This window comes from Aquarana catesbeiana, linkage group LG01 (assembly GCF_042186555.1).
Source record: "Aquarana catesbeiana isolate 2022-GZ linkage group LG01, ASM4218655v1, whole genome shotgun sequence".
Classification (NCBI taxonomy): domain Eukaryota; kingdom Metazoa; phylum Chordata; class Amphibia; order Anura; family Ranidae; genus Aquarana; species Aquarana catesbeiana.
Window position 1 is genome coordinate 723,030,094 of NC_133324.1, and position 19,660 is coordinate 723,049,753.

Consider the following 19,660-nt stretch of genomic DNA (forward strand, 5'->3'; position numbering starts at 1 on the left):
TAGAATCACTCCCTAGGACACACTTAACCCCTACAGCGTCACCTAGTGGTTAACCCCTTCACTGCCAGTGACATTTTTACAGTAATCAATGCAATTTTTTAGCACTGATCGCTGTATTAATGCCAATGGTCCCAAAAATGTGTCAAAATTGTCCGATGTGTCCACCTTAATGTCGCAGTCACGATAAAAATCGCTGATCGCCGCCATTACTATAAAATATACTAAAATATGTAGAAGAATACGTATCGGCCTAAACGGAGGAAAAAAAATGTTTTTTTTAATTTTTGGGGGGATATTTATTATAGCAAAAAGTAAAAAATATTGTTTTTTTCAAAATTGTCGCTTTTTTTTGTTTATAGCACAAAAAATAAAAACCGCAGAGGTGATCAAATACCACCAAAAGAAGGCTCTATTTGTGGGAAAAAAGGACGTCAATTTTGCAACGTCGCACGACCGCGCAATTGTTATTTAAAGCGATGCAGTGCCGAATCGCAAAAAGTGCTCTGGTCAGGAAGGGGGTAAATTCTTCCGGGGCTGAAGTGGTTAAATCTGCTTCAAATAAACAACTAGAAAGAAAATTTTTAGGCATGTTTTGTGAAAGAGAACAAAAGCAACCATATAGCAGAGGTTTCTCAAATTTCTTGCAAAAGTGGAAATACAATTTAAGGCACATCTGTTCTTAAGTACTTCCAACCGTTCACTACCTTTTAGGTAATTGGTCATTTAGAGAATTACCTAGTCCTTGTCTTCTGTAGGGGATATGCAGATGGGAGAAAGACAGACAAAACCATACATGGAAGGCAGTTACAGAAAATGCATAAAAGTGTGCAAATAATTCACAATTCTACTGCAAGTTTGCTGCTATCTGCCCATTTTTCCTTCTTTTTTTTATTCCTTCAGGTAATGCGTTGTTATCTGTTGAGACTTGAATCTGGTTTTAGTGAGCATGTAAAACTGATGACAGGAAACCAAACTGACATAAAAGCACAAGCTCAGTGTGGAGTCAAGGGTCCTTCAGGGATTACAGCCAAATGGCTTGCACTTACAGAGCAACCATTAATGGCGAGAGCAGGAAAAAGTACCAACTAAACAAAAAAACAAAAAAAGAAATGAAAACATAAATGGATTATCTAATTAGCTTGGTAGCATATAATGAAACAATTAGGTAACAAGAGTATCCTTAAAGTTGATATCATCTCAAGCAAGCTCACAAGGAAAAGATATCAGTTGCTAGTTTAAACAGAAATTCACTTATGTCTGGCACAAAAGAACTGTCTGTTTTTTTCTTGCACTGCAGAAACTGATGTAACATGATGGATTCTAAGCTTTAAGAAATGTCAAAAAAGCATTTTAACTATGGGTGTATATGAAAGAGGTAGAATTCTCAGTGGATTGGAACATCTGAGATTTTAATATAGATTTCAATAAAAGCAATGAAAGATTTTAAATGGTTCACATGTATTCAGAGGTGGCAGATACAGGTGCAGCGCTCACAGTGGGGAGTCCACTCACAAATCAAAGAGGAGTCCAACAGGTGCCCTGGCTCAAATGGCCTCCATCCATGATACATAATAATAATAATAATAATAATAATAATAATAATGATCCTGAATACATGTGGATCACATGTGATGTGACAAGTCTATACTCGTCCATCCCCGATTCATTAGGATTGCAGGCGGTTGCCTTTTTCCTGAGACATTCCAGCTAGTCTCTCATTCACCAGGAGTTTATTTTGTTCAGTTTGGAGTATCTTTTGACCCACATTTTTTTTATTTTCGATGGGGATTACTACCTCCAAAAATGTGGGGCATCTATGGGAACCAAACTCTCCCCTTCCCTAGCAAATCTCTACATGGGATAGTGGGAGAGGTCCTGAATTTTTGGATCGGGTTGTCCCCATCGGCTAAAACCATTTTTTTGTCTCTACATAGACAATCCGCTCTTTGTCGTCTCTAGAGAGGTGAGTAGCTTAGAGAATTGACTCATGTACTTGAATGACAACTTAAATCTGCATTTTACAGGACATATGGATCCTAAATCCATCAAATTTCTGGATGCCACCCTAATAGGTGAGGAGGATAGCGTGGCATCTAGATTATATAGGAAGTCGTCTGCCGGTAACTCACTACTAAGGTCATCCCAAGCACACTATAAAAAGTATACCAGTGGGACAATTTTTAAGGCTTAAACATATTGTAGTAATGAAGTAGATTTTAAAGAGGAAACTAAGGACATGGGGCTACGTTTTGAGGACAGGGTTTATTCTAGGTCCATTCTCAACATGGCCATTAATATTGCTAGTAACACCACACGGGGTTGTTTTTTTACAAAAAAAAGGACCCCTCAGCACATGAATATTCCTGTTTTTTCTACACCTTTAGTGCTGAATTTGGGAAAATTAAAAATACTATTCAAAAATATTTACCGATGTTGTGCAATGATCCCATCTGTGCACAGATTTTATCTAAGGGAATAAAAACAGTTTCTCGGAGAGCCCCCACTCTTGGCAGAACCTTATCACCTAGTTTGTATAGTAGCAAAAAAATCTACTCCCTATTGGTTGCAATTTAGAGGTTCTTTCCGATCTGACATGAGTTGATGTACTTGTTGCGCTCATATCAAAAGAGGGGATACAATCCACTCTGCTGCTACAAATAAGTACTATAAGATTTCTTCCTTTCTAATTGCAACACTAGGTATCTAGTATACATGATCACCTGTGAGATATGTTCGATCCAATATGTGGGTTGAACAACCCGCAGATTAAGGGATAGACTTCATGATCATCTGTATGACATTGAAAAAAATCATTCCACTAATGTGGCTAAACATTAGAATGAGTGTCATGCCAAGGATGTATCCTGTTTGTCCATACAGGGAGTTGAAAAAGTTTCACTACCAAAGAGAGGTGGAGACAAATTTAGAATGTTATGTAAGAAAGAAGTTTTCTGGATTTTTAGTGTAAATACCAGAAAATCTGTGGGTCTCAACTTTGAATGGGACGTTTCACATTATTATGAATGATAGAAATGTCTCATTCTGATATATGGAATAAATCAAACAAAATAGATGTTCATCTGTCTTTTGTTCTTTTTAGTGGCATGTGTATTGTAGCATTTGTCTAGATGTTTACCTTAGGATAGGATACAAGTTTGGTTTATGCATGCATACAGCTATGTATGCTGTTTTTATTATATACATATACTGTATGTTTAAAACACACACTTTTGGGAGGTTCGGATAGCCTTGCTATGGTACATATGCCACTATCATGAAATTAATGAATACATATTTGGTAAATGTGTTTTACTTTTTTCTTTGTTGTTAACTTATTCATATTTTAAATCGGTAATCAGTTTTTCTTGATAATAAATGGTTAAAAGAGTAATCCTGTTTTTTGAGATGATTAATTAATTATGTTCATGTGTTAGGGAAAAGGTTAAAACATGGAACTCTCTCCTCTTGTCAGTTGCGGGCAGAGTTAATCTAATAAAAAAGATACTCATGCAACAACTGCTGTATTTTCATCATAACGCCCCCATGGTTATCTACTTAAAGATATTGAGAATAGTTGACACCATTTTCCGCAGCCTCATTTGGAAGGATAGACCCCCTAGGATCAAACTGGAACACTTGTAAAGACCCAAAGACGACCGGGGCTTGGCATTTCCAAACCCTTGGTTGTATTACCTGGCAGCACAGCTGCAACATCTCATTGGCCCATTTGGAACTGTGGGAGAGGCAGAGACTGGGACTCAAAGCTCTTTGCAGAGATTGATGCTCCACACTGTACGCAGAGGACCAATTCCCATGGCTTTGGAGGCTCTAGCCTTCGCTAAACCACATAAAAAGTACCCGACCTTTAGTCTAGTTCAGAAGGTATGGAATAAATCCAAATATCTCCAGAAGGCGGATGGCTATACTGATTACAGCACTATTTGGTACAACGATACTTACACTGAATTGGCCAAACTGCAATCTGGAGCTAGGTGGAAAGCATATGGGGTTACCCATCTTAAGCAAATTTTCCATAATGAGATGCTACGCACCTTCACCGACTTGAAGGAGACATATAACCCACCATCCTCAATTTCCACTACTTACAACTCAGTCATGCAGTTGCGATGCAAGGCCAGTCATCGGAGTGGCACCTTTCCCTGACTCCAGTGTTTAGCCTCATTAGGGATGCTGCTTCATCTAAAGCATTTATTTCCCAATGCTACGCTATACTGTTACAATCCGTTCTGAAGCAGCACCCCCTGAAAGTAAGGGAGAAATGAGAGTCTGACGTTGGACAGTTAGATGGGGAACAATGGGAGGAGATTTTTCAGGCGGTGGGTAATTCTCACTGAATGTATCCCAAAGACTTACAGTTATATATCCTGTTGCAAATTTACTATACCTCCCATAGACTCCATTTGATGAGCCTACAATCTGACTCAACATGTACAAGATGTAAATGAAACCATGGGGACCTCATACACCTACTAAGGCGCTGTTCCAAACTACGCACATACTGGGCAGGAGTAGTGACTATGGTCAACTTCATATTTAAAGTATCTCTTCCACAGGACCTGAGAGCATGTCTCCTGGGTGCACTGGAAGAATATGAGTGGTAAGTGCACATTAGAGTGGCTATCCACAGAGTCTTATTCCAGGCTAGGAAACTAATCATGACACATTGGAAATCTGAAGATCCCCCGACTATAAAGGAATGGATTGCTAACATTGGCGCAGTGTTATGAATGGAGAAGCTTATATATCAGCACAGGGGAAGTACATCCAAATTTGAGAGAATATGGGCATTGTGGCTAGATGTACCAGGACTAGCCCCGGTGGATCTTGTAGTGGACAGACTATTGGGGATCAATGTTGGGTGAGCGAGGGGTTATGAGGAACAATGACGGAAAATGTAAAATTGCTGAAGATGCTATGGTGTTGTTTATTACAGTGGTTGAGATTCATGATACTAACTTGTATTGCAATGATGACAACGTATGTATATCAATTCTGCAAAATAAATACCTTTTGTTGGTTAAAAAAAAAATTATATTCATGTGTGTTTCATTATCTATACATGGGGTTGTTTTTGAGCTTAATGCATCTGAGCCTTTTGTATATATACCCGTGTTTTAGCTTATCATTTTAGCTATGACTATGCACCAGTTAAGGCGTGAAACGCATTAGCAGTGCTGTATACTCTGCTATCTGTTTTGCTGTATGGACTGATTTTTATAAGGATCAATAAAGGTGATTTTGTTGCAGTGTGGCCATCCGGACTTTTATTCACCATAAAGCATAATACTTAACAAGAGAAGAAGCCGAAAACTCCATAATCCATCTTTATTTTATTGCTACATGCGAGTAAGTTAAAAGGAGCTAACGCGTTTCGTCAGTATAGCATTGATAACATTAATTGTATGTAGCGTACCGGTAATGTTCCTTTTGCTAAATGTAATTGTGGGATGTTTGTTATGTAACAAAACCGTTTAGGACCCCATGTCCATAAATACTGTGGTATTGATTAATCTTTTAATGTTATATTGTATAGTGCTGATAACCAATTGCTCAGGTAATATCTACACGGTTTCTCTGAAAACCTTGGAATGAATTTACACATTCATTCATAAAAATAAATGCCTCCATATGGACTTAATGGATCACCCTGATGTTAATTATTGGAAATATTAGACTTGGCCCGTTAAATAGAACGTCTGCCATAAATAGCTATGACCTCCAAATCATGAGCATATTTAACCACTTGGAGACTACTGCACGCCGATATATGTCGGCTGTTTGAAAAGGGATGTCTTTGTTATGGCAGCAGCTAGCTGCCATAAACCTGGAATCCTCTTCTTCAGCGGGCGGTCCGGTTTCCAATAATAGTGGTCTCTGCGGCGGATTCACAGCGAGATCACTTTTATAGGCGGCGGGAGAGGGACTCCCCTCCCGCCCTCTCCGGTGCCCTCCTCCACTTACTGGAGCCGTCGGTAGCGGCGGAGGCGATCGCGTCCTCGTCTGTGTGTGGTATGGAGACGAGTGAGGGGAAGATGGCCCCCACCTGTCTCCATACCATTGCAGGGTGGAAGCGACGCCAAAACTTCACTTCCGCCCACAGCTCTTAAAGGGCCTTTTAAAAAAAAAAAAAAATCAAATTACATTTTTTTTTTTTATTGCATTTTAGTGTAAATATGAGTAGGGGTCTTTTTGTTCCCAGATCTCATATTTAAGAGGTCCTGTCATGCTTTTTTTCAATTACAAGGGATGTTTACATTCCTTGTAATAGGAATAAAAGGGACACTTTTTTTTTTTTTTAAGAACAGTGTAAAAATAAAAAATAAAAGGTAAAATAAATAATTAAAAAAAAAAAATTAGCGCGCCCCGTCCTGCCAAGTTTGCGTGCAGAAGCGAACGCCAACGTGAGTAGCACCCGCATATGAGAACGGTGTTCAAACCACACATGTGAGGTATCACCGCAATTGGTAGAGCAAGAGCAATCATTCTAGCCCTAGACCTCCTCTGTAACTCAAAACATGCAACCTTTAGAATTTTTTAAACGTCGTTTATGTTGATTTTTTAAGGGTAAAAGTTTGTCGCCATTTCACGAGCGGGTGCAATTTTGAAGCGTGACATGTTGGGTATCAATTTATTCGGCGTAACATTATCTTTCACAATATAAAAACAAATTGGCTAACTTTACTGTTGTCTTATTTTTTTATTCAAAAAGGTGTATTTTTTCCGAAAAAAGTGCGCTTGTAAGACCGCTGCGCAAATACAGAGTGACAAAAAGTATTGCAGTGACCGCTGTTTTATTCTCTAGGGTGTTAGAAAAAAATGTATAATGTTTGGGGGTTCTAAGTAATTTTCTAGCAAAAAAAAAAAAACTGTTTTTAACTCGTAAACAACAAATCTCGAAAAGAGGCTCGGTCCTTAAGTGGTTAATAATTGCTTTTTTTATCTCTTATAAAACATAACGCGTAGGATGCTTTTTGTCATCTGAAATAAGATCATCTTACTTTTCTGCCTCAACTTCTGAATATATATTATTCTATTAGCAATGCCTGGCACATTACATGCATTCCAACAAACCAAGCGACAATAAAGGAGGTCTAGTATTCCTCCCGAACATCAAAGCTGAGGATTTACTTTCATACAGCAAACACTATTCTTTGTGTATTTTTAGATTTGTTCTCGCCTTTATCTAATATGGTTCAGCATATTTCAATATACATAAGTCTCTCCGTTTTTGTTTGACAAGTCATGGAAAATATGAAAAAGATGTAATTCTAAATGCAATGAACTTAAATGTATTTTGCAACATCTGCTGTCACGGAAACATTGCATCTATCTTTTCATTCACGCGGCAAACATATAATTATGCTTATGAAAAATAAAAGATGATTCGCCTGCATGAGTCCTGCCTTATTTTTTCTGAATTCTTTATTCAGGCTTTCTTTTTCTACATTTGACATTAAATTGCTCAAACACTGAATCTGAAGCCTTGACCCACTTCTCATTGTCTAGTATGCTTTTACTACACTATGTTTAAATAGTTTTCTTTTTTAAATTTTTATATTCTCATAAAAAAAAGTCGAAAACATGCACAAAGTGCCACCTCTACCCTCTCTCTCACTTGCCAAACTGCTTTTAAAACCATTTAGGCAATCATGACTGCTTTCACATTTAACAAACAGAGAAATAAAAAGCCCTCGTATGCCAAGTCATATGTGAACTAGAAATTCATCTGGAGAGATTTCATCTGGAAAGGGTGCCAGGGCTTACGCCCAATGCATGAGCGAACTGTTGTTTGATTTATCGTTCTATGGTTTTTTGTTTTTTTTCCTATATTATTCAACAAGCTGCACATTCATATCCTTTGTGACAAGATGTCAGTTTTAAATTTAAAGTTGTCCCCCTCAGTCCTCTGCCACAGGAGTTGGACCAATGCCACTAGATGTTCCGTGCCATACTCAATGCGGCCTGCAGTTTTTTCCAACTATAGTGAATATATATTAACTGAGATTGATCAGTCCTAATAAAAAAAATCAAAGTTAGGGTGGTGATGATATTTGCTAGTAGTATGGGGGAAGCAAACGTGACTAGTATTTGAAAAGTGTGCTCTTTTTTTGCAATTTTTTTCCTACCATTAGCAATCAATGAGAAATATTGAGATATTTTAAAGCCAGGACTGCATAAATAAAATTTGGAGGCTAAATGGATGTAATGGGCATCAATAATTTTTTACTAGTGTACTTTTCCCTATACCAGCCCCTAGGTGTCTAAACCAGGGGCCTTTTACAGTCATACAGAGTCCTGGTGTTACAATAAATGGCATTTTAGTCTCCATTAGATTGCAAACATAAATCTAGCTCACATTTTTGAGAAACTTAGATTTTTTTTTTTAGCATACTTACTTTCTGCACAAATAATTTTAATTTTGCATTTATTGCATTACATACTTTTCACACTTAAAAAAATAATTAGCAAGTAATAATATTTTGACTAGCACCAGCCTAGCATGCTAGCATGGGTGCCAAAACATCAAGTACCAACTATTACCAACTACTACCAACTATATCAAATGACAGCCTCAGCCCACGCTCGAGCCAAGCCACGCCCCCAACGCAGTTCACTCTGCCCAGAGCTTAATCATAATTAAGCTGCGGTGGGTGGAATGAAACGTGTTGGTGGCGTGGCTGGGCTGGAGCCTGGGCTGAGGCTGTCATTTCCAATATTCACAGGGTCTTGCAGTGATGTGCCGCGCATAGGACCTTTTTTGTCTCTTGAATCATTGGAGCTGGGATGAGCTCCAATCCTTGCCAGCACTCCCAGCGGTGTACAACAGGAGAGGACCCAGCTGGAGCCTTGAGTGGCACCCCCTATTTGTTGCCTGGTCATTAAATGTCAAATGTTATTGCTTCCAAATTGAAACGGTATATTCTGTATATCAGTGAAAAAACCCTAACCCAAATCAAAATTTAAAAAACAGTACTTTCATACCACTATAAGGACTCTTTTACACTGTGATGCACAGAAAACGCATGCGTGTTGACATATGGTTTTTAACTTGTTCTGTGTTTTACCGTAGTTTTCCTGCAAATGCGTTATTTTTTAGCTTTTTTTTCACTATTTCCTCTAAAATCACTTACTTTCCCTGTTTTGGGGGGAAAGAGAGAGAGCATGCACATCAGCTGGATGGAAATTTTTACAAGTGCTTTGTGAGATAGGTCTGCTTTAATAACCCTGGATGCTACACTGAGGAGTAGAGTTGCATTCAATTTTGGGTTCATCCTTTGCTGACTGATCATGAGAGTAAAGGGCATTTGTGTACCTTATACAATTTGGGAGGTTACCCAGACAATTTTTTTCTCTTATATGCATATTTCACTTGAAAAATAATATTCAAAATGCACTGTAAGGTGCTTGAGGTTTTTCTTCCTGAAAGCTTTACATGAGGCTGCGGTGAGATATTGTGATTTAAGTGAGTGTTACAGGAAGTGGGAAAGCCAAGTGTAGCACTGACCCCCGAAGGAGCTGCTGATAATTGTTTTGGGTCTGCACTCTGCCTCTCAACCCCAGAAATGGACTCAACCCCCTTGGCACAACTGTATAGTAACGTTAGTGTAGGGCCCAATGGTAAAGAGAAACACGGCAATAGCACACTATACTGTATATTTACCGTCACCTTGGTACTCGTCACTTCACCAGCTGTAGTAATAGATAGTGTCTCACACAAATTGTAAGTTAACCATTTAAGCAGTTTACTGAAAGACGTGTTTGACACAATAGACACAGTGGTAACTCAAATGTGAAGAATGAAAGTAAACAACAATCAATATGTAATTGAAACCCAGAACTCAATGGTCACCTGGAGAGTATATGCAGACAGGCATGGAGTGGGACTACTATCCAATATGATAAAGCACTTATATTGAGCGCCTTTCCACTCCAACCTCAGAGCACACACCAAATTTGCAGCAAAATATTAAGTACAATGCAGCAGTGCAATATAATATATATATCTATATCATATGCTCAAGGGCTCCCTCTAGATTGCAATACACTGTTCACTCTGCAAACCGAAGTTGTGATGCTTTATAAAAAATGACGAAAGTCTCTTGTCTTCTTCCTCTTCAGCTAGCTTTTTATATTAGACTGCAGTATTTATAAATTCAGTTAGAAACAAATAGGTAGCAAATTATAGTGAAAATGACATGCTGGTAACTGTGTTCTTGCACATATAAGGCACCTGTAGAACTTCTTCCTTAATGAGGGATGCAACTCAGCATTTACTCTGCAGTACATGGAAAAGCAAACCCTGAAGTTCCACTGTACACAGTCTATGGATAAATGAGATCACTTCTGTGATCCCACCAGCAGTCTGGAACTAATTCAGACAGCAACAGTGCACAATATTTTGATCTGGGCAAGTGCCCGCTCACCACACATGGCCCAGATGCTTGTAAGGCTCCTCTCTTGGTATCTCAGTCTGATTCAATCTGGCACCGTCACACCGCACTGCTCCTTTCTTGTGGCTGGTGGTTGGAACGCAGGCAACCTTCCGAAACCTCAGGTCCGTCTATACACTGATCCGGCTGACTGTGCTCCGGGACACCTCAGAGGCCGATCAATTCCGCTCTGCACCTCACAGGCTGCAGTCTGTCAATCCCACACACAGACCTCCCTGCAGGCAGGTGTTGAATGGCGTCCCGAGAGGCCGAAAAATGGCCACGCTGCCCCTTTTATTTGCTTACCCAGCAGTAAAAAAAAGGGAGCCAACCCCTTGCTTAAGAAGCAACATGTTGTTCAGCATGTTAACCTGGTCACAACCCCTGTGTTACATACACCCCCTGCTTGAAATCTTTGGTCCCCAAAGACAGTCAATGTTCGTGACCTGTTACATGCTTTCCCTTAGAAGCGGAGAAAGTAGGTTAATGCACACATGACAACAAACAAGTTGCATTATCATAAGAGGGATTTAAACTCAAACGGTTCATGCCATGACACAAAACTGACAGAGGAGCCTCCCACCAATTGTCACATGGAGGGAGACTGTTCTGTCCACCTGCTACTGACACCGAAGCGTCCTATATAGATGTGCCAGGGGGTGAGATGGGGTTGTCCTCCACCAAATCAGCGGTGGAAGGACCAGGTACTTCAAGAGTCCTTTTTGAAGTGACACAAATTTATTTGGAGCATTCACCCAAGGTAAAAAAAGGTTAGTCTCTTGGGTGGGTGAATAATTCTCTTCACTCTCTGTTCCTTAGGTTTTGGTGTCTCAGGCAAACTGGTATCGTCTTAATCCCCTTCTTCCTCCTGTTCATTTACGTCAGCTTCTTGTATTTCGGCTTCTTACATTCCAGCTTCCTGCATGTCAGCTTCTTGCATTTCAGATTCAATACAGGAAGAAAGGTCCTCAGAGTCTGTTTCTAACAAAGAAGTTTGGGGATCTTCCAGATCTTCTGAAGACCTATCCTGAGGCATAAACTTGGGAACCTCTGGTCGAAGAGCTCCACTATCTGTCACTGTGGGATGAGGGAGTGGAGTTGTAACAAGCTCTGGTGTGTGGGACAACCACAACCAGTCTATTCCCATTTCTCCATCCTTGCTGTCCTCATCTTCTTCAATAGCTCAGTGAGTGGGCAAGCTATTTTAACAAATCCCTCAACAAATCTCCGGTAATACGAGTAGAAACCCAGAAATGACCTAAGCTCGGTCACGGTAGTGGGTCTCGGCCACGAGGTGACAGCTTCCAGCTTCTGAGAGTCTGTAGCCACTCCAGCAGACACTATATGGCCCAGGTAATTGACCGAAGGTTGGTAGAACTGGCACTTTTCCATGGAGAGCATCGGGCCTTTGTCATGGAGTCTCTTCAGGACTTTCTCTAAGTACCCTTCATGCTCCTCCAAAGTCTTGCCAAATACGATGATGTCATCTAGGTATACCAATACTTCAATCAGGTTCATGTCACCCACAGTCTTCTCTATCAATCTCTGGAAAGTGGCTGGGGCGCCAGACAGACCTTGAGGCATGCGGTCAAATTCGAAGAATCCTACTGCGGTAATGAAAGCGGTCTTCTCCCTATCTTCAGGGTGCATGGGGATTTGATAGTATCCACTCTTCAGATCCAGCACGCTGAGAAGTCTTGACAGCATTAGCATTAAAAGGACACTAGAGGGAGCCAACCCCTTGCTTAAGAAGCAACATATTGTTTAGCATGTTAACCTGGTCACAACCCCTGCGTTACACAAGTATATGTAAATATTTATTTCTTATTTATATCCAGACATTCCAGGTTATTGTTACCCAATAATGCACAGACTTTAGCATGATTGGCTAACTGAAGTGAAATGTTTCATCACAAATGAGACTGATTTTATAAAACAGTTAAGAATACTACGCAGTAAATTATATGTGTAGATCTCAACCCCTTTTTCAACCAGACCCATAGTAATGCTGTAAGATAATGCTATGTATATAATTAATGTATTTATGTATGTGTGTATATATACACTATAGTGCCAAAAGTATTGGGACGCCTGCCCTTACACGCACATGAACTTTAATGGCATCCCAGTCTTAGCCCGTAGGGTTCAATATTGAGTTGGCCCACCCTTTGCAGCTATAACAGCTTCAACTCTTCTGGGAAGGCTGTTCACAAGGTTTAGGAGAGTGTCTATGGAAATGTAGAACATGACTGCACACCAGTGCACAAAGCAAGGTCCATAAAGACATGGATGAGCGAGTTTGCGATGGAGGAACTCGACTGACCTGCACAGAGTCCTGACCTCAACCCAATAGAACACCTTTGGGATAAATTAGAGCAGGGACTGCGAGCCAGGCCTTCTTGTCCAACATCAGTGCATGACATCATTTCTGGAAGAATGGTCAAACATTCCCATAGACACACTCCTAAGCCTTGTGGACAGTCTTCCCAGAAGAGTTGAAGCTGTTCTTAGTCTTTGTCTATGGACTAAGACTGGGATGCCATTAAAGTTCATGTGCGTAAAGGCATACGTCACAATACTGTTGACAATATAGTGTATATCACAGAAAGCATAGAATACCACTAGCAGTGGCGGTATGTCCATAAGGGCGCATGGCACCACCCCCTCTCTCCAGCCACCCCTCTATCACCAATAGATAGATTCATGCATTGCATGAATCTATCTATGGCCGCCGCTGCCACCTCCTATTCAGGTGCCGGCCCCTATTCGAGCATCGGGCGCCTGAATTACAGTGGCGGGGTATTTTTTTGAAGCACTTCATTAGAGCCATAGGCTCTAATAGGCGTCAAAAAAGGTAAACATGCTTGGCGCTCGCAGTTCACCCAGCTGTGTTAGAAAAGCGAATGAATATTCGCTTTCCTAACACTGAACCATCTCTCCGCCAATCAAGTGCTCAGGTCTGTTACCGGTCACCTGATTGGCTGAAACGACGGAGGAGAGGACGGGAGACGAGGACGGCAGGAGACGCATGAAGGACCCCGCTCGTTGTCGTCACCCACTGCCCCACCAAGACAGGGTAAGTGCCAGGTAGACGGCGAGCGGACAGGGGTCACACTGGCGGCATTCAAGGGCACACTGATAGCATTTGATGGGCACACTGGCAGCATTTAATGGGCACACTGGCAGCATTTGATGGCACATTGGCAGCGTTTGATGGGCACAGTGGCTGCAATTGATGTTTCTTTTTCAAAAAATGTTTGCGCCCCCAAAATTTTGAGCACCAGCCACCACTGACCACTAGACATTAGAAACTGAAACCCATATAAGCAAGGCGTAATAGGGAAACCGCTTTGATTTGAAGGCCATGTGAGTAAACCCTAAACAAAAAAAACAAAAAAATTATACTAAAAAAATTGTTGGGGTAGAAGGAATGGACCACAGGTCCTTTGCAGAGGGGTTCTTCTCATTTTCTCTCAATGGATCACTGGGTGAAAACAGAGGGGAAAAAAGTCTAAAAAATACAAATAATGCAGTCACCACATCTAATGATTGGTAAGCTGCAATTTATTACATTTTTGTTTTGTGCTTAAAGTGGATGTAAACCCGAATTTTTTTTTTTTTTTTTATGTCATAATGTAGAGTATAAGATTTCCTATCATTTGAGCCCAGTCTTGCCACAAAGAGTTAATCCATCTCTAAGCAATCCTCTTTTATTGTTCAGTGAGAGAAATCTTGACAAACAGAGAAAAACTTTGTCAAATCCTCCCCCTTGCTGTGAGTGACAGGTGATTTACATCTTGTGCACTAGACTAAGACATGCATTATTTTTTAATTCCCTCCCACTCCTTTCTTCAGCAGCTCTGCAAGGATTGGCTGTTCCACACCTCAGCATGATTTGGCATGCTGAAGTCATGTGGTTACTTTCCTGTCTTTTCACTGGATGTTAGAGTTTATAGAAGTTCAGTGTAAGAAATACACAGGAGAAAATACATATTGACAAGGGGAGTGTAGAGGTGGGCGGGGAGTCTACTGACATCACGACTCCACCCACCGAGCTTCAGACAACAGACACACCCACAGAATCTGCAGTTTTTCGGGTCTCATAACAGACTGAAGGGAGACATTTGACAGGTAAAAATACATACAGGAGGCATGTATATCCTTATAGATAACCCCTATGGCAGTAGTTTAGAAAGGATGACGTTGGGTTTACATCCACTTTAATACCGCTTTAACCATACATTATCTTGTTAAAATCGACATGCAAGGCCATACAGAGGAACTTCATTAGATTGTAATGCCAGCAGTAACAGAAGCACAATGCAATAGGCTGCTGACCTGGCAATAAATGGACTTCCTGAATTGCATGGGAGTGATTGATGGTAAACACAATCAATCTGTGATGCCGTCATGCACAGGAAGCAAGTACTACAATTTAAAAAAAAAAAAAGTTCTGTTTGGTAGCACTCGTTGTTGTGGGTCCTGTCTACCAATTTACATACTTTGATGTGGGATTTTATATTAGCAGAACCAAATTCAAGAATCTTTAATCGCTGCACCTCCTGCTGCTAGATGACAAATTCCCAGCTGTATGTAGCAATTTAAATTTGCTGCTGGGAATCTAGAGTGATGTCATTGACCAACTTTGGTCGATGACATCACTTAGGATTCCAGAAGGTATTACCGCTGACACAAATCTGTCATTAGCACCAGAAGTGCAGTATGAACGGATCGTATAGGTAAAGAGTCCTAGTGATTGACGTAGATTACATCACTGGATGAGGTGATCATGGATATACTTCGGGGGACATAAATACATTTTTTGAAAAAATTGTCAAGCATCTGCATTTTATTTCATTAAGAACTTTTTAAACATGGTGTGTGTGTGTTTTTTTTTTTATTTTTCCCCCCTTTTTTTTTTTTATGAACAGGTAACAAGAGGTGAGAATTTAATTTTGCGAATACATAAAAAAATATGAAAGTAAATAAATGCTCATGCACACACACACCAAAAGTCCTTTATGAAATTAAACAAATACTTACTGAGTTTATAAAAAAGTTTATTAATGTTGACAGAAATAAATCCATGTTATTTATGGTATCCAGAGAGGTAATTCACATCAATAACTATGACCTATCGGTCAACGGTCTGTACACCCTGTGATGCTGCCGGTAAATGACAACCGTAAAAAAAAATAATCCAGCCAAAGATCATGCACATTTCTACCAGCAGGAAAATGTTCACATGCGTGTTGACGTTACATTTGATTATGTCAAACTACAAGTTAATACTAAATGAATAAAGAACTTGTCAGCTGCAATTGGCTGGCATTTGAATTTTATCCCATTTTGGATATATTTTTGAGGCAATCTCTTGCCAAATTAGGGCCTTTTTTATGGTTGCCCTTATTATTGATGGTGGTCCATATGATTGTAAAGCTCTTTATGCTGCTGCACAAGGCTTACGAATTGATCATTGTCTATGCATCTGCTGGACATTTTTACACATCTAGTACAACGTCTTGGAACCTGTGCAGAACACCTGCTTTTGCTCTTTAAAATAAACATTCCTCTTATAATTGACTGCTGTACCAGCCACAGCAAGTATCAACATACTAAATTCCTTTTTTTTTTTTTTTTTTTTTTTTAGGACAGATGAACTGAGGCACTGAGATGTACTTTTGTTGATGTGCGTTGTACTGCATAGAAATACAGCATGCATACATTTTTCACAAAATGAAGGACATCAATATAGACAAGTGGGGGGAAAACTGGTGCACACAGAATCTGATACAGCTGTGCATAGTGACCAATCAGCTATCAATCAATCAACTGATTGGTTACTGTGCACAGCTGCACTAGATTCAATGTGCACCATTTTTAGTTAATCTCCCCATTGAGGTCTATGTGCCATGTTAACACAAAACAAAAGGGTTGGCACAATTAGTGTGAACATGGCATATAAACGTCAGCTCCTCCCTGGAGCTGACGCGCTGACGTCTTCGCGTGTGCTGTCCGAGGGACGGGTGTTCGTACTAGCCGACCGGCTGCTGTTTCTATACTTCCTGGATATTGTAAGTGTTATTTTATACTTTGAATAAATGATGGACTGTCAGAATTACGCTATGATGAACCTTTTCATTCTGGGGAACATCTGAACGGCATCCATATTTGACCACCCATTTTGAATCCGTGACTGGGGTGACTTGGGCTGTATGCTGATCACTTCCTTAGGATTTGCTGGGACATCGTTCTCCCTAAATCTCCCCCGGATAAAGGCCCTGGCTGGTTAATAGGTCGCAGGCTTACAGAGCTTGCCTCAGGGTAAGCGTGCATTCTGTGTGGTGTTATCACTGTGGTTGCGGTGGAGGATTCATTCATTTTTATTAAGATTCATTTTTTCTAAGAAGCATTTACCCACACTTTGGTTACGGAATTTGAGCACAATCAGTCATATACTGAAAAACATTTTCATCTTTAATAAACTTCAACACATTTAATGAACAATATTGTTAATCACTACTGTTTATATTTGAGTATTGTTGTCAATCACTACTGGTTCAGCCTATTATAGTAATATATTGTCATTTATTACTGGTTCAATATTTTTCATATCCTTCTAGCGCTGCTACAATTTTTCCTAAATAAGGTATTTAGTTGCATAATTTAATAGAATTTAAAAATTGTGGCAGGAGTTGAGATTTAAGAGTTCCTTTTCCCTTTTTTTTTTCATTCTCATCTGGGCTGTTTGGAATATTATCCCATTGATGCAGCACTGTCCACACATGGCATATTGGGGTCTGCATATGGTCTCCTGAAGAAGCAAACCAGCTGCGAAACAAATCAAGAGCACCCCTTCCTGTACCACTGGCCCCTGAACTGGTATATTACTATATTTCTAGTTTGATATTTGTATTTATGATTGTCTGGGCCAGATAGGACTAGTGCTCTATCAGGGAAATTACTGTGCTGCTTACATGCTTACATGTTACATGTTAAATCTTATAACCTTTTAATGATGTATTGTAATAAAATTATGTATTTTTAGATATTTGTGTTTGTTTCCTTTCTTCTTTTGGGTTATTGTTGGCACTGTAAAGTCCACATATCCATTTCTTTTGTTCTGCTGCAGCCGCACTGCGCTTTCTGAATGGTCCTGCTGTCTCCTGTCCTGTTATGTGTCCCAGGAGGTTGCAAGCAAGGGCGGGGGGGTTTGGGGGTGAACTGCAAAGTCAAAATTAGGTACTCTCTCCCTGAAAAAAAAATGTTTTTACTCTAGTGGCAGAGGAGGATGATTTTAGGTGAAGTTCTGCTTTGATTCAGCCAGTGTTGAAATGACTGATTATACCCCCCCCCCAGCATCGTTGGGACCCTGTTCCCTCCTTTAGATTCATCAGTGTAACAACCGAGAAAAGAGGAGAACAGCACTGAGTGGTTTAGCAGCCACATGATTGCAGAAAAAATATTATTTTTAAAAGGTATTCTAAATGCTGTTTCTTATTAAGCAATCAGCAAAGAGTTAAGAAGCAATATAGGGATGATTTGGGTTGTTGGTTAAAATTTTTGCCTAAAATTCTACTTCAATAGTAAGGGTTATACGTAAAGTATCTTTATTGCTGATGAGATAGTATATAGAGTTGCATTGACCATGGCTGGCAGAAAAGCAGTATGTACTGTATGTCAGTATTATAAGAGAGTGAATATACCTCTGGGGAGGGGAGTATTACCAGGCCATGAAAGGTGACCTTCCATGGATGAGCCACTTTTTCATGAGCTGCGACACATCTCTGAACCATCTCAGTCTGCTAGAAAAAACATGCCTTATTTGCCCATCGAGGCCAGTCGACACAGACCTTTATACTGCAATATGACTGACAAAGATAGGAATAATACCAAAATAAAGATAAGGGAGAGAACTTTTTCCATTTTGAGCTGTGCTGATTATATATATATATATATATATATATATATATATATAAAAGACAAGTAAAAGATTTTTTTTTTCATAAAGTCTCAGTATTGACAATGTTCATTTATATTCATAATGATCAAGGAACAAAACCAAGAGTAGAGGTGCACTCTTTCTAATCCAGCTTTTCTCAACCTTTCTACCCTAGATGAACTGAGACGAATTTAACACCTTCCTGTTTGGCCTATAGCAAAATGACAGCCGGACAGAAGCACCGTTGTTCTGGACATCATATAATGTCCTCCCAGAACGTGCTGCGCAGTAGTGCGATGTCTCCGGCTGTGTCCACCGGAAACAGCTGATTGATCACTGTACCGGCTTGCTGCCAGTACCATGTGATCGCTGTGACCAATCACAGCAGATCACATGACAATTGTAAAGAATGGATAGCTTCTTTTCATGCCATCCATTGTATACAATTTTGTTGCTAGCTGTGAGTGGCCACAGTGATCACATGGTACAGACAGGGCCAATCACAGCCCATCTGTACCATGTGATTAGTTTTGGCCAATCACAAGAAAAAAAAGACACTGAATGAACCAGTTTCATTCAGTAAAAATGGTTGCTTATACCAATGAAATTCATTGGTACAGTATATGCAATCATAATGTGCAAAAAAAACTTTGATCACTTTCCCAAAGTAGTACAGTGTTACTATGGTATATATGTATTGCTCTGGTCACAGTGTCTTAGAAAAAAAATAGATAATAGATAACAAAAAAAAAAAAAAGTTAAAAAAATGATTATTATTATTTTCTTTTTTTTTTTTACATACTGTCACCAGTCGGTGTCCCTGATCAACACCACACCAGTTATATGAGAACGTTGTACTGGTGACAGTATGTAAAAAATAGTGAATTGTAAAGGTCTTAATTTTCCAAAAAATTGCGACAAAACTCTCCACACCTCTTACTATACTTTCTACTGTCTACTACTTTCCAAAAAATGATTTATTTGGGGGGGAATTGTACAGACCTAGGATTTTCGGCACTCAAGAAATGAGACCTAACACCATCGTTTGTGGACTCTATAACTTTCCTACAAACTAAATAACAAACAATGATTTGGGTTATTTTCACCAAAGAAATGTAGCAGAATACATTTGGACCCAAATGTATGAAGAAAGAATATTTATTTGCAAAATTTTATAACAGAAACAAAGAAAAACGCTTTTTTTTTCAACATTTTCAGTCTTTTTTCGTTTATTTAGCAAAACATTGAAAACCCAGTGGTGATTAAA

General features: G+C 39.7%; 1 protein-coding gene across 6 annotated transcripts in view; it reads right to left on the minus strand.

Moving 5' to 3' along the window:
• Positions 1–19,660, minus strand: part of INPP4B (inositol polyphosphate-4-phosphatase type II B) — a 936,630-nt gene that overhangs the window by 573,710 nt on the left and 343,260 nt on the right. The window lies entirely within an intron of this gene.